This window comes from Bos indicus x Bos taurus, chromosome 3 (assembly GCF_003369695.1).
Source record: "Bos indicus x Bos taurus breed Angus x Brahman F1 hybrid chromosome 3, Bos_hybrid_MaternalHap_v2.0, whole genome shotgun sequence".
Classification (NCBI taxonomy): Eukaryota; Metazoa; Chordata; class Mammalia; order Artiodactyla; family Bovidae; genus Bos; species Bos indicus x Bos taurus.
This window is the reverse complement of record NC_040078.1, coordinates 25,021,756-25,037,733: the sequence shown is the minus strand read 5'-3', so window position 1 is coordinate 25,037,733 and position 15,978 is coordinate 25,021,756. Positions and strand designations below refer to the sequence as shown.

The window sequence follows — 15,978 nt, the reverse complement described above, 5'->3', positions numbered from 1 at the left end:
GCTTATAGAATTCAGCCCTTTTGAGATGTTTATTCCACTTTAAACTGGCATCTGTTGATGAGAATTCTACCTTCCTACTGCTGTTCCTTTGTAAGTAACCTGTTGTTTAGTAGGTTTTTGAGGGTTTTAATGCTCTACGCCTAGCTAGGTGTGGATTTATTGCTATTTATCCTGTTCAAAACTCTGTGATTCTTCAGTTTATGGAATCATATCTTTCTTTAGTTCTGGAAAATTATATCCATTGTCTTTTCCAAAGTTTTCTCTTTACTCTTTCTGTTGTTTCCTTCTGAAATTTGAAAAAACAAAACAAAACAAAATTTCAATTCTTCTTTCTTCATTATCTCTTAATTTCCTCTATCCCATTATCTTTTCCCTCCTGATTTTCTGTGTGATGCCCTTAGATTTGCTTTCTAAAGCACTGGTTTTTATCTTTATCTGTATAGAGTTTTTTTGTTTTGTTTTGTTTTAATGCCTGAACTTATCTATTTGTTACTCTTAGAACATCTCATTTTTGACTGGATTCAGACTTAGACGTAGAAGCCGTCAGAGAGGACAGCCTCCGTCTCTTAGCAATCTGTTCCTGCTTTTTCTTTGGCTTCCTTCATTCTCTTGGCCAAAAGTTTAGTATATTCTGCAGCCTCTTCTTCATTTTTCTTAGTACGCTGTTTCTTAAGAGCAATTCCTCCCGCATTTGTGTTGCAGAAATCTTGGAGTCATGAGACACTGAATCTTGGGTGCTTTAGTCCTAGGTTTCTTACCTTCTTTTTTTTAGGGGCTTTCTCACAACATACTGGCAGACATCATCTTCTTTAGAGATTGAAAAGCTTGCAGATTCTGCTAGCTCTTTTGGGATCAAGGCAATGAGGCACTGTAGTATAAGTGGGTCCTGGAATATTCTTCTCCCCTTTTTTCATGATACCAAATTGAGAACACTCAGATTGGCATCCACAATGCAACCCTGTACAGATTTGCACTTTCTCTCTCTGGTCCTCCTTGGTCTGTAACAGGAATGCCCCTTACTCAGCAGAAGGCAACTCGGCCATGGGTCAAGACACCCTGCTTCATGGGGAAACCCTACTTATCATTCCTATCACTGATCTGGACCACATAACCCTTCCATTCTTCAGCCAGTACATCAGCAGCAACTTCTGTGTCCATATTCTTCTCGTAGAAAGTACGAAGTTTTCATTAATCATCCACTTCAATGAGCTTCTGGCAGCCAGTGGCCAGGAAAAAGACCTTCAGCTTCATTCTGAAGTGGCTGATAGCCTCCAAGGCACCATGATAAAGAGTAGAGTTGTTATTTAAGCCATATATTCAGCTTTTCATATCAATGACTATATTTCCCATTTATAGAAAATGATTTATTTCTCATATTAATTTTTTCTTTCTTTTAAAAATATTCTGTTTCTACTTTATGTTGCATCAATTCCTTAATATCTGTGACCATTTCAGATGTATTTATAGTTCCCTTTAGATTGTTAAATTATCTCATTTTTGGTGTGCAGATTTCTTTTCTTGTAGGGTCTACTGTCTCTCCTGAATGCTAGTTTATTTAATAATGAGATTTACAATTATACTTTAACATCATTTTCAGGCACATAATACTTTCTACTGGAGTTCAGTATGTTTGGGGATGTGGAAATGCTTCTCTAAACTATTCTGCAGGAACCCTATGATTTCCCTGGACTCATTCCAGTTTTCAAGTTCATTTCTCATTTTGAGTAACTTTAACCATATGGTTCCATGAACTTCATACCCACCTACTATATAAGCCTGGGTTTCCAGTTCTCATATATTTTCTACTTATGGTTCTAAGTGGATTCTAAACTTCCCTGTTGCTCTTTCCCTCCCTGGGCCAGACTCTTAAACTCTCCTCTTCCATTCCCTTCTTTGTGAATTTCCTGTGAGCCCCACAGCATTTGTGACTTTTCTTTAAGAAATGTTTTCATACCTTCTGAAACTGGGGATTTTCATTTCTTGACTATATTTAATCACCCTTGCTGTATTTGAGGAGTGGGGAATTTGATGAGTTTGATGTGGGAGAGATTTTTCATCTCAGTCTGCCTGACTGATGAAAAGTTTGGACAAATTACTTAATTTCTGTGCACATCACATTCTTCAAATGTAAAACAGAGTGGACTATACCTATTTTATAGAATCCATGTGTTATCACAACAAGGTTTTAAATTCAGAAATTCTTTTTTATTTTTAATATGAAAATAATTTAGTATGCCAGCAAATTTAGACTCTTGGGATAATAGTGTTCAATAACATAGTCACAAAAGTATATAATTATTTGTCCTGAACTTAGTGGTTTAGCATTCAAAGGACTTTATCAGTGTTGGGGAAAGAAAAGAATGGCATGGTGAAGATGAGCTTGAGAATGAGAGACTGGAGAGGATCCTTTCACAAAATGTTGACATAATTAAGATTATAAATGGCATCCAAAACACAAAGAGAGTGTCTATTAATCTTATTTGAGAAAAACTTCAATAATTCTGTTATTGTAATTATCATCTCGTATTTGTGTAAAGCATTTACTCATCAAGCAAACGTCAATGTGCTGGACACTATAAATTACTTTTAATCTCATTTATAGATGAGAGATAAAGCTTTAAACTATTTCTGATAGAAAAAAAAAAAGTAAATACCATTGTCCTCAGAGTACATACCTGTGAAAACAAAGGTCCAGACAGTTCAGGTGACTGTATAAGGGCCCATTGTTAACAAAAAGGCAGAACTGCAAAGTACTCTGTGCGTCTTTTATCACCCAGCTCCCTTCCCAAAGTAATTTTTTTTATCACTTTGCCCCTATTTTCTGTGCTGTTTTTTATACACACCAAGTTTGAGAGTTAAAACTCAGTTTCCAGAAAATAATTACATTAATGTCTATACTTCTATTCTGACCCTGTTAGAACCATTCTGTTTTCTCACTTTTCTATTTTTTAAAATCATCTTTTGTATCATTACAATTAGTCTCTCTTTTTCAATACACAATTTTGAACTGGAAGTGCCCATTTTATTTACCTACCCTTTTGGTTAAGAGTCAATGCATACACTCAATCAGCTAATGTTTGCTGTTTACTCCCCTGCAAAGATCTTAAAAGATTTTCTCACACTATATACAAAAATAAACTTAAAATGTATTAAAAACCTAAATGTAAGAGCAGAAATCATAAAAATTCTAAAAGAAAAACACAGGCAGAATACTCTCTGACATAAATCATAGCAATATTTTTTTGTATCTGTCTCATAAGGCAAAGGAAACAAAAGCAAAAATAAATAAATGGGACACAGTTAGACTTAAAAGCTTTTGCACAGCAAAGGAAGCCACAGACAAAATGAAAAGACAGTCTACTGAATGGGAGAAAATATTTCTGCAAATAATATGACCAATGAGGGGTTAATATCTCAACCATGTAAACAGCTCATACAATATAATATCCCCCCCAAAAAAGAGCAACTTGATTAAAAAAATGGACAGAAAACTTGAACTGACATTTTTCCAAAGAAGATATACAGATGGCGACCAGACACATGAAAAGATGTTCAACATCATTAATCATCACAGAAATGCAGATTGAATCACAAGGAGATATCACCTCACACCTGTCAAAATGGCTATCATCAAAAAGACCACAAATAACAAATGTTAGCATGGATGTGGAGAAAAGAGAATTCTTCTATCCTATTGGTAAGAATGTAAATTGATGTAGCCACTGTAGAGAACTTTCCTCAAAAAGCTGAAAACAAAGCCACCTATGATCCAGCAATTCCACTCCTGGATATATATCCAGAGAAAATGAAAACACTAATTTGAAAAGATACATGCACCCCAATGTTCATAGTAGCATTATTTACAATAGTGAAGATATAAAAGCAACCTAAGTGTCCATCAACAGATGGATAAAGAAGACATGGTTTATATATACTATACAATACTACTCAGTCATAAAAAAAAGAATGAAATTTTGCCATTTGCAACAACATGGATGAACCTGGAAGGTATTATGTTATGTTTAGTGAAATAAGTAATGCAAATACTGTATGTTATCACTTATATTTGAAGTCTAAAAAATAAAACAGAAGAATGAATAGAACACAATAGAAGCAGACTCAGTGACATAGAGAATCACTTTCTACATCAATGGGAAGAGGGAAGTGAGAAAGGACAAGATAGGGATATGAGTGGAGGTACAAATTGTACAAAATAAATAAGCTACAAGGATATATTGTACAGCACAGGGAACAAAGATACTATAAACAATTGTATTTTATAGTATCTTTAAATGGAGTATTATCTTTAAAAAATTGAATCATTATGTTGTACACCTGAGACTAATATTGTAAATCAACTATATCTGAATGGAACAAAAGGTCATGACCACCAGAGGTCTTAAGATATTTTTATAACCTCTTAACTTTGAAGTTGGAGAAGGCAATGGCACCCCACTCCAGTACTCTTGCCTGGAAAATCCCACGGACGGAGGAGCCTGGTAGGCTGCAGTCCATAGGGTTGCGAAGAGTCGGACATGACCGAGCCACTTCACTTTTACTTTTCACTTTCATGCATTGGAGAAGGAAATGGCAACCCACTCCAGTTTCTTGCCTGGAGAATCCCAGGGATGGGGGAGCCTGGTAGGCTGCAGTCCATAGAGTTGTGAAGAGTTGGACACGACTGAGCCACTTCACTTTTACTTTTCACTTTCATGCATTGGAGAAGGAAATGGCAACCCACTCCAGTTTCTCGCCTGGAGAATCCCAGGGACAGAGGAGCCTAGTGGGCTGCCGTCTATGGGGTCACACAGAGTTGGACATGACTAAAGCGACTTAGCAGCAGCAACTTTGAAGTATATTGGAAAAATACTGCAGACTTTATTTTCCCTCTATCAACATACATTACCCATGATCATAAACAAAGCCAGTACTATATTCAAATTCTGGCTTTGCCTGCTTACTAGCTATGTGATCTTGGGCAAGTTGCTTAGCCTTTCTATGCCTGAGTTTTCTTAGCTGTACCATGAAGATAATGGTAGTATGTATCTATAGGGTTGCTCTAAAAATGATTTGGAATTTGTAAAGCACTGGAATGATGCTTTCTACATGTGTGTTCATTAAATAAAATGAATTAAAACTAGACTTCAGTCACCAAAATCTGTTAAAGTTAGGGCTGGGTTTGGTGATCCTGAAGATTCTCTTCATGTTTTAAGTGCTTCAGTCTTTTGTTCACCATCATAAGTAGTCCAAATGGGAATCTACTGACCTACTTCTCCAGGGGTAATCATAACAGCATCTCTCATTAATATGACTCAACAATCCAGTTTACTTTGGATTCTAGTAAATCTAATTTTCAATTGTGTATGTAAATACTAGAAGTTGGACAGAATTTACTTTTTCTTCAAACAGAAATCTGAATATTATGTGGACACATTCTCTGAGTCAAAGCATTTTCAAAAGCATTTCGGTTTTAACTACCTAGATTTTTTCACTATTATTGTTAATTATTTACACGTTAAGAGATTACATGTGTTATGATCTTTGGGGTTACTTAGGTAATATGGCATTCCATCAGTTGCATATAGGTTAAATAATTACTTCCCTCAATATGTGCTAACACAGGCACAGACTGTTAGAGCTAGAGTGGACCTAAGGGATCATCTAGTATAATCATCCCACTTTATAGGAGGTGAAGGCCAAGAAGAAGCATGGCTCACTCAATCATACTGTTAGTTGACCAACTTAGGTCTAGAACTCTGGTGCTCTGACTGACAATGATGTTCTATCTATTAGCCAGAGGAATGACAACTACATTTTTAATAACCTTGAGATACCATAGGATTCCACAGTACCCTTGCCATAGCAAATAATAAAAATTAAACATTTCAGTAAAATTTTGGTGTTAAAAATATCTGGCTGTATTGCAATTTCCTGAAGATCAGTCATTCATATGCTGTACAATACAATTTCTTTCCATCAGTATATCTGATTAATCAGAACTTTGCTCTCTCAGTTCAGTCACTCAGTTGTGTCTGACTCTTTGTAACCCCATGGACTGCGGCAGTCCAGGCTTCCCTGTCCAACACCAACTCCCGGAGTTTACTCAAACTTATGTCCATCGAGTAGGTGATGCCATCCAACCATCCTCTGTCGTCCCCGTCTTCTTCCACCTTCAATCTTTCCCAGCATCAGGGTCTTTTCAAATGAGTCAGTTTTTTGCATTGGGTGGCCAAAGTATTGGAGTTTCAGCTTCAGCATCAGTCCTTCCAATGAATATTCAGGATTGATTTCCTTTAGGATTGACTGGTTTGATCTCCTTGCAGTCCATGGGACTCTCAAGAGTCTTCTCCAACACCACAGTTCAAAAGCATCAATTCTTTGGTGCTCAGCTTTCTTTATAGTCCAACTCTCACATCCATACGTGACTACTGATAGCTTTGACTAGATGGATCTTTGCTGGCAAAGTAATGTCTTTGCCTTTTAATATGCTGTCTAGGTTTGTCATAACTTTTCTTCCAAGGAGCAAGTGTCTTTGCTCTCTAACTCTAGAAAATAGAACATTCAATGCAAAATTTTGATTTTTGGAAATGATGCTAAGTGCTAATATTAATAGATAAGAGATGTTAGTCTTAGATTTTTATTGATTTTGACAAACTACTTGAAAATCTTCACCATCATCTCTAGTTGCATTTCTTGAGTGTTGGAAGTAGCTTAAAGCTTTATATTATCATAATACAAGATCTAGTATTTCAGTGGAGGTGTGAATATAAAGAATGGAAAAAATGAGTCATCATGGTCACTTCATTTTAAATTGAGGTGAATTCATAGGATACTAGGACTTTTCAGGTGGCACAGTAGTAAAGAATCGGCCTGCCAATGCAGGAGATGCAGAAGACACAGGTTTTATTTCTGGGTCAGGAAGATCTCCTGGAGTAGGAAAAAGCATCACACTCCAGTATTGTTCCTGGAAAATCCCATAGACAGCAGAGCCTGGGGTCACAAGGAGTCAAACATGATTGAGGACACATGCATATAGGATATTAAGCTTAGAGAAAGCCAGTGCTTCTTCCTACAGGCGAGTTCACAGAAAATGCAAGAAAATGAAATTTCAAGGAGATAATTATGCATTATAAATAAAGGGAGGCATATTTTGGTAGAAGTAAGAGTTTATTCAACTTTGCAGAGTAATAGTTTCAATATGGAAATAAGAATAAAAAAGCTAGAACAGAGGAAGCTTTCCTATAGGGAAAGAAACAGACAAGCAAACAGGCAATAGGAGACTTGGAATTGCAGAATAAAAACCTTGGGGGTATATCTGGAGAAAAAAATTCCATGCTAAGGAATGTCTAAATCATCAAGATGGATGATTTTCTTTTTTCTCTTTAAAGATCTATGAAGAGTCTAAAATCTCTTTCTTTAAGTTACTCCAGTATCCAGATTAGAATTTCTTTTTCCTGTTCCACAAGAATCTCTGGTGCCCTAATTATTTCTAATCTTTACTGCTTGGTAGGTAAGCCCAAAGAACACTACCCTCATAGAAACTGTAATCAAAGTAATGAAATCACTTTTATACTGATCACCATTCTTTCTCTGTCTCTTCCTTTCACTTGTACCCTCATTGTCAAAACTTTTAAGAATGAAAATATTCACAGGCTAAAATGGCTATTCTCTTGAAGAAATTGTAGCAAGCTGCACCTAACCCCCCCCCCCTTTTTTTTTCCTTCTTCTTTTTGCCACAAGAGAAACAAGTTTCAAGACTTGCTCAGTGATCAACTTGTAAAAATTATTGTCCCAGGTTCTGGACTTTGGACTCAGTGGAAATCCACATGACTAGGTTGTATGTGTGTGTTCTTTAAAGAGATTCACAATTCTGGGAATAGAACAAATGGCAACTACAAAACACCAGGAAGCATCAACCAGACAACTGGTCTGCTCTTCTGAAGCCTGACTCCTCGTGAATCAGAGTTTCCCCTTTTTCAGTCTGAAAGGTTAAACGTATCTGTCTCTTCCCACTCCCAGCTGATCTGGCAGTCATTTGACTTGCCAGAGGACCACAATTTATTGGTGGAGAATCTGCTGGGATGCTCCGGGGAGGTTTACCAACCACTGGATCCCACTTCCCAGATGTTGCCTGGGAGGGGCTGGCGGCAAGACTGGTGGTGTTTGTGCTCTTCAGTTATGCCCGGAGCCCAGGGTGTGCAGAGGGAAGGCAGAGGTGAGCCCAGCAGTCCTCTCACAAAGGGTAACCTTGGGCACTGTCACTCCAGAGGTACTCACCCCCAGACTGCAGTTGTAGGCAAATGTGGAGGATAAAAATAAACTCAGCAATGGCAACATATTTGTGCCAAGCCTCTCGGTGAGAAGACAGAGTGAAGCAGAAAAGTTTCTGTCTGAATTTATGAGTCTATGGACCATTATTGTAGCACTGCCATCTGCAGATTCCCCTGCATTGCTCAGTGTGGAACACCTCCCTTTACCTGATGGACTAGGGGTAGATATACAGATACAAGATAGACAGATACCTGCTCAGTTGCTCAGTCGTATTCAACTCTTTGTGACCCCATGGGCTGCAGCCCACCAGGTTCCTCTGTCCATGGGATTTTCCATGCAAGAATACTGGAGTGGGTTGCCATTTTCTACTCCAGGGAATCTTCATGATCCAAGAATTGAACCCATGTCTCCTACATTTCTTGCTTTGGCAGGTGGATCCTTTACTACTGAGCCTCGTGGGAAGCCCAGATAGATAGATAGAATTCAAAATAGATTTCTGTTAATAGAATGTGTTGCCATTTGCCAGTTGTGTGATGACCTTGGGCAAGTCACTTAGGGTTTCTTCATTTCAATTTTCTCTACTGAAAAATAGGAATACTAATAATGTATGGTTTAAAATGTTGTTTCAATTTGGTCCAAGCTAGGAATGAGTTCATATTTGAAAATTAGTTAGAACAGTATCCAGAACACAGTAAGCACTTAATAGGTATTATCTTTGTTATGTTTACTGTTATTGTTTAAATTAACTGACACTTTTAGATTTCATAGCATTTGAGTTCAAAGGACCATGACTTACTCAACTGGGTATTCTCATTACTGAACATGATAATGTAAAACAGTAAGTTCCTCCCTAGTGCTATGCTTAAGGGATTATATTTGCCTGTGATACACAAACTTCTTTCACTATTTGGTCAGATAAACATTATTATCTGCCAAAACTAAGGAGTAAAGCATTCCAAAGACAAGTTTTCAGTTGTTTACATTCCTCAACTCTATCCCATATTTTCTGAAAACACATCACTTATGTGCTTGGCCCCTTCAAAGCATTTATTTCCTCTGTCAGTCTGATTTTTTTTTCCTTCCCATCCAAAGAAAGCTTTGGAATTCTATCAGCACAGACTTGGGATACATATAGACCAAATATAGATTACATAGAAATTTTCTTTTGAAATGCAAATACTTTTGCAAGTAGTAACACCAAACATCAGGAAGTATCATGTGAATGTGGCCACAGGACTAGAAAAGGCCACAGGACTAGCAGTGGCCACCAGGACTGGAAAAGGTCAGTTTTCATTCCAATCCCAAAGCAAGACAATGCCAAAGAATGTTCAAACTACCGCACAATTGCACTCATCTCACATGCTAGCGGGTAAGCATCTGCCTGCAATGTGGGAGACCTGGGTTCGATCCCTGAGTTGGGAAGATCCCCTGGAGAAGGAAATGGGCAACCCATGCCGGTACTCTTGTCTGGAAAATCCCATGGATGGAGAAGCCTGGTAGGCTACAGTCCATGTGGTTGCAAAGAGCTGGACATGACTGAGTGACTTCACTTTTACTTTCACAGGCTAGCAAAGTAATGCTCAAAATTCTCCAAGCCAGGCTTCAACAATACGTGAATCGTGAACTTCCAGATGTTCAAGGTGGATTTAGAAGAGGCAGAGGAACCAGAGATCAAATTCCCAACATCCGTTGGATCATTGAAAAAGCAAGAGAGTTCCAGAAAAACATCTACTTCTGCTTTATTGACTATTCCAAAGCCTTTGATTATGTGTCACAACAAATTGTGGAAAATTCTTAAAAAGACAGGAATACCACACCAGCTGACCTGCCTCCTGAGAAATCTGTATGCAGCTCAAGAAGCAACAGTTAGAACTGGACATGAAACAACAGACAAGTTCGAAATTGGGATAAGAGTATATAAAAGCTGTATATTGTCGCCCTGCTTATTTAACTTATATGTAGAGTACATCATGCAAAATGCCAAAATGCAGGCTGGATGAAGCACAAGCTGGAATCGAGATTGCTGGGAGAAATATCAATAACCTCAGATATGCAGATGACACCACCCCTATGGCAGAAAGCAAAGAACTAAAGACCCCCTTGATGAAAGTGAAAAAGGAGAGTGAAAAAGTTGGCTTAAAACTCGACATTCAGAAAATTAAGATCATTGCATCCAGCCCCATCACTTCATGGCAAATAGATGGGGAAACAATGGAAGAAGTGACACACTTTATTTTCTTGGGCTCCAAAATCACTGCAGATGGTGACTGCAGCCATGAAATCAAAGGACACTTGCTTCTTGGAAAAAAAGCTATGATCAACCTAGGCAGCATATTAAAAAGCAGAGACATTACTTTGCTAACAAAGGTCCATCTAGCCAAAGCTATGGTTTTTCCAGTGGTCATGTATGGATGTGAGAGTTGGACTATAAAGAAAGCTGAGCGTCAAAGAATTGCTGCTTTTGAACTGTGGTGTTGAAGACTCTTGAGAGTCCCTTGAATTGCAAGGAGGTCAAACCAGTCAATCCTGAAGGAAATCAGTCCTGAGTATTCATTGGAAGGACTGATGCTGAAGCTGAAATTCTAATACTTTGGCCACCTGATGTGAAGAATTGATTGATTGGAAAAGACTCTGATGCTGGGAAAGACTGAAGGTGGAAGGAGAAGGGGATGACAGAGGATGAGAGGGTTGGATGGCATCACTGACTTGATGGACATGAGTTTGAGCAAGCTCTGGGAGCTGGTGATGCACAGGAAAGCCTGGAGTGCTGCAGCCCATGGGGTCGCAAAGAGTGGGACACGACTGAGTGACTGAACTGAACTGATCTTGTGAATAAGTTTACCATATCTCTTTTTTAGATAAAGAAGCCTTGTTAGGGTAATGTGATGTGCATGTGTGTGTGTGTGTGTGTGTGTGTGTGTGTGTAAGAGAAAGAGAGATGTGATGGGAGGGGAGCAGGCAACAGCACTATCCTCCTGACTCCAAGGAATGGCACATCTTCTCCCTTCTGTGATCGTCTTCACAGCACCCACAACCCCTCTGCCAACAAGTGATATAAATGGAAGATTTTTTTCTCTATTGGAAGCCAACTGTGGATGCTCTGGGGGCCTCTCTGCCTTACTAGACTTGGGAGTAGTGCAATCGTGACCCTGGCACAACCAGAAGGTTCGAGGGAAGAGGTGAGCTTCCCTGGGTTCTATTCATGCAGGGATGTGAAGCACAGTGCAGCGGAGCCCTAAGGACTGGAGTCGGAGCCAGAGAGCTGCTTTCGGTTTATACTGCCATATGCTGATTATGGCAGTGTTTATTTCCCTATAGTATTGCTAGCACTGGATATCCCCATCTAAGCTTGCTTTTCTTAGCTTGGGGTCGGGGGGCGGGGCACTGGAACCTTATTGTTTTAACTAACATTTCTTAAACACCCTTGTGAGAGTGAACATTTTTAGTATGTCTATTGGTCATTTTTATTTCTTCTTTTTTGACTTGTCAGTTCATACGCTTACCCCCTTTTTCTACTGTTCTTACCATGGTATTGCTATGTCCAAATCGGAATTTGTTATCCTTGGTAGTCTCCTCCATGCTAGATATAAAGTTGCATTCTCACCAACAGCTCTTTTGTCAGAAAAATTATCTAACAATTGGGACAGGCCTTTGATTACAAGAAAGTGCTGGGTATGACTTTCTACTGATTGTCTGTTTTACAACTCTCCAGGAGCAAGGGTAACCATGAAAACTTTTGCCCAGTAGAGATGCAAATAATTACTGACTAGTAGAATACATGACTAAAAGGTTTATAGACCTGTTAGACATTAACCATTTTATATCTAACCCATCAACTTATTAAATTGCCTATATATACTCAGATTCTTAAATAAGCATAAGCCCAATTTTAGGATCTTACTGTTCCCTTGTTAACTAATGAATTAAATAAAATCTTTGACATATGTTCATTTTATATTTGTCTGGAAGTTATGAGTTTATATCTTTTCAAAAATTATACTTTAATACCATTGGCTTTGACAATTTCTTTCCAACTCTGTTACCATTCATTGCTTTTAGTGAGTACAAAGGAGTTTTAATGTTTATATTCCTAGAATTAGAAAAGACAGATGTTGACCCTTTCTATACCCTAGTAACTCATTTCGCTTTAAGTTTAAAATTGAAAACTCAAAAGAAAATCCAGCTCCTGGTCCTCCTTTTTGACTGAAAGTACAGGGTTCCTTCCCATGAAGCCTGCCAGGACTCACAAACCTAACATTTTCTGTTTCCAGGTGGCTGCGGTGGAGTTTTTACAGCCCCACTTTCCATCTCACTCAGCTTAATTTTAATGGCTGCCTCTTTCCGGGGGTCTTAGTGAACTGTTCCAGGAAGGGTTATAACCTACATTAAATAATAATCATTAAAAAAGAAAGATAGGGAAAATAAATTCCTTCTGTTTACACATCGGAACCAAAGGTCATTGTGAATGGGCTTCTTGGCTGATTTGAGAAAGACGTTAGTTACCCTCATAATTTTTTGCCTGGGTTTCTGCAATAGCCTCCCAAGTGCTGTCTCAGCCCCACATTCCACTCCTTCCCACTCCTTGCAACCACCAGCAAATACATTCCCCATCTATCACTGACTTGATTTCATTTAGAGGTAAATGTCATCATTTCATTCCCCTCATTAAAACCCTCAGTGGCTCCTCTCACTCCTGTGGGGCTGTAATGAAACCCCCTGCGTATGACTAACATGGCCCTTCAGCTTCGATCTTACTATAACCTTTCAGACTTACAGTAAGTGACATCTGCTCACACTCCTTTCATTCTAGTTGTTCTGGTTTACAACCTCCGAATGTCCCTAGCTGACACCTCCATGCTGTCAAGTAGACTTACTTTTGTCCAGGATGCCTTATCCCTCTCCGGTTAATTCTGACTTGTCTCCTGAGACTTAACTCCAGCTCCATCTTCTCCTGCAGGCATGACCTAATATCCCCTCCCTGCCTGAGTTAGATGCCTTTTTGAATCTAACTCAGCCAATGAACAGTTCTAGCCAACGAACAGTCCTACTGTGGCCCTTAATACACTGTTTTACAGTCATTACTTTTATTCTGCATCATTTTCAGGGGGGAAGTTTTACCCCTTTTTGTATCCTTAGGACTTATCCCATTGGGTTAATGTGGAGAATGCTCAAAAAAATTTGAATGTATGACCTCATCTTATGACTTACACCCTTTTGCAACAAAGAAGTTCCATAAGAACTGTATGGGAAATTTTAGACATCTTTAAAGCACCCTAAATTATCAAACTGAGAGTTTTTCAAATGTGAAAGAATTTCCAATCACCCCCTTGTCATTAAAAACCTGTTCTCTGAGTACTGACTGAGCCTCTCAGTGTGTGTAGTGCTTCCAATGAAGTCATAAGATAGAGGTACAGAATATTTGACAAATCTGCTTGTGTAAAGTACTTCAGGGAGGAGACAGTATCTTGGGTTTCTCTTAAATCCTCTACAGAACCTAATATATAGCTAACTATTTACTAAGAGCTCAGTAGATACTTGGTGTTCGATTGACTGTTTGAAATATACACAGTCAGTGCTGCCAAGAAACTCCCATACTAATTTATTAAGTAGTGACAAGTTAGTGGTACAATAGGGAAAATCGGGGATTATATCATAGCAGCATAGCATGGTAATTTGGGAGGCATCTTACTGGCAGTCATTTTGTCCATAGACTGTATTCAAGAGAACAGGCCAGTTCATCTGCCTCATTTATTCAATAACATCCACTACTAAAGTTTTAAACCTTTTTTTCCCCAGTTTTTTTTTTCTACCTGACATTATACTAGCTTCAACATATAGTTATACAACAATGACGCACATCCCCAGCTTAATCTGTCTCTTAAATTACAGGCTGTACTTCCAACTACAGAGCATCTAGACTTGGACGTTCGGCAAGTATACCACATGTCCAGATATGAGCTCACTGTCTCGTCCTTCTCCTCAAACCTTTCCCTACGTTCTTGGCCACTAAGCTCTCTGCTATTCACTAATTTGTGATTGTGGATAAATGATTTAAACTCCCTAACTTTGGTTTTTCTTATCTGTAAAGTTATATAACATTAAGTTTCTACCCCATAGAGTGGTTGTAAGGATTAAATGAGTTATTATATGTAAAGCATGTAGAATGGTTCCTGGCACATTCTAACTCCCAGAGAGTGAGTATTTACTGGCATTATTTTTCTTACTCAGCCTCAAGACTTCAAAGTGTCAGAGTTGTCCTTACTACCACTCCCTTCTTTACCTCTATAATCCATGGTCATTAATCCTTATACATTCTCCTTTGTATTGATTCTATCTCTTGTGTTAATTCTCCTATTTCCAGTCAGGAAAATAGACACTGCTACAGTTGTATATCTATCAGAGAGGCTATTATTTAGCTAATTGGTTTCAGTAGGTAATGGAAGAGCTGAGAGGAAAAACAGAGACGTTCAACATTTAACAAGAGTAGAAAACCAGTCACTTATAGGGCTAGACAGACAATGGGACAGCCCTGGCTTTCTCCTCCTCTCAATCTCCAGTTTTCCTCTAGTGCCTCTCCAGTACCTCTGCTTTCCGTTTTTCTCCAGTACCTCTGGTTTATGTCCAGTCAGTTCAGTTCAGTTGCTTAGTCACGTCCAACTCTTTGCAACCCCATAGAGTGCAGCACGTCACACTTCCCTGTCTATCACCAACTCTCAGAGCTTGCTCAAACTCATGTCCATTGAGTCAGTGATGCCATCCAACCATCTCATCCTCTGTCGTCCCCTTTCTCCTTCTGCCTTCAATCTTTCCCAGCATCAGGGTCTTTGCCAGTGAGTCAGTTCTTCACATCAGGTGGCCAAAGTTTTGGAGTTTTAGCTTCAGCATCAGTCCTCCCAATGAATATTCAGGATTGCTTTACATTACAAGGAACTAACTTCCTTCCTGGTCTCTTTGTGACTAGATTCCATATAGTCTTGGCCAAGAGGAAGGGACAGTTATTGAGCCCCATCAGCTCCCTCTCAGTCTCTCTCCTGCCCTTGTTTACACTGTCGGACCTGTGCCTAGACTGTGTGTATAGTCTCCTCAGTGGCTTTCCCAGCATCAGCTTCTTCCTACTGTAGTACCTACTTAAGAGCTCCTCCAAGGCTATCCTACTATGAAACAATTCCATGCATGTCATTCGGACTTAAAAGCTTTGGTTTGCTCTGCATTTTCCATAGGATAAAGCTTAACTTTTCTATAGAGAAAGCATATATGACCTTTCATTCTCAGAATCCAAGTTAACATAAATCAAAAATGGTTGAATAGAAGCTTTTTTTTACAGTTTAACTTAAAATCTCTCTGGCTGTATCTGCCATCATTCTATGGTACAGGCAATAGAAATTTACACCAGTCCTTTTCTGGTTCCTTCAACTGCCTTGGAAAACAATTTTTTCTTTCACCTTTAGAACTTTCCCATGGGCCTCTGAAGTTAGTTGTCCCTTCTCTCTGTGCTCCTGCTGCATCACTCCATAACTCATTCTAGCACCTTTGCTGTCACATCAAATTGTCTGCTTTCTTGCCTGTCAACTCAAATTATGTTCCTCCATGTACAGGCCTTCTGAGCACACTGAACAAAACTTCATGGGATCCCAACAAGTGTTAAATAAACTATTAACACTGCATAGAGTTGGACTATGAAGAAAGCTGAGCACCGAAGAATTGATG

General features: G+C 38.8%; 2 pseudogenes; one reads left to right on the top strand and one right to left on the bottom strand.

Moving 5' to 3' along the window:
• Positions 1 to 505: 505 nt before the first annotated feature.
• On the bottom strand, positions 506 to 1,251 carry LOC113890469 (annotated as a pseudogene).
• Positions 1,252 to 13,002: 11,751 nt separating this feature from the next.
• The window catches only part of LOC113890299, a 108,524-nt pseudogene continuing 105,548 nt past the window's right edge, over positions 13,003 to 15,978 (top strand).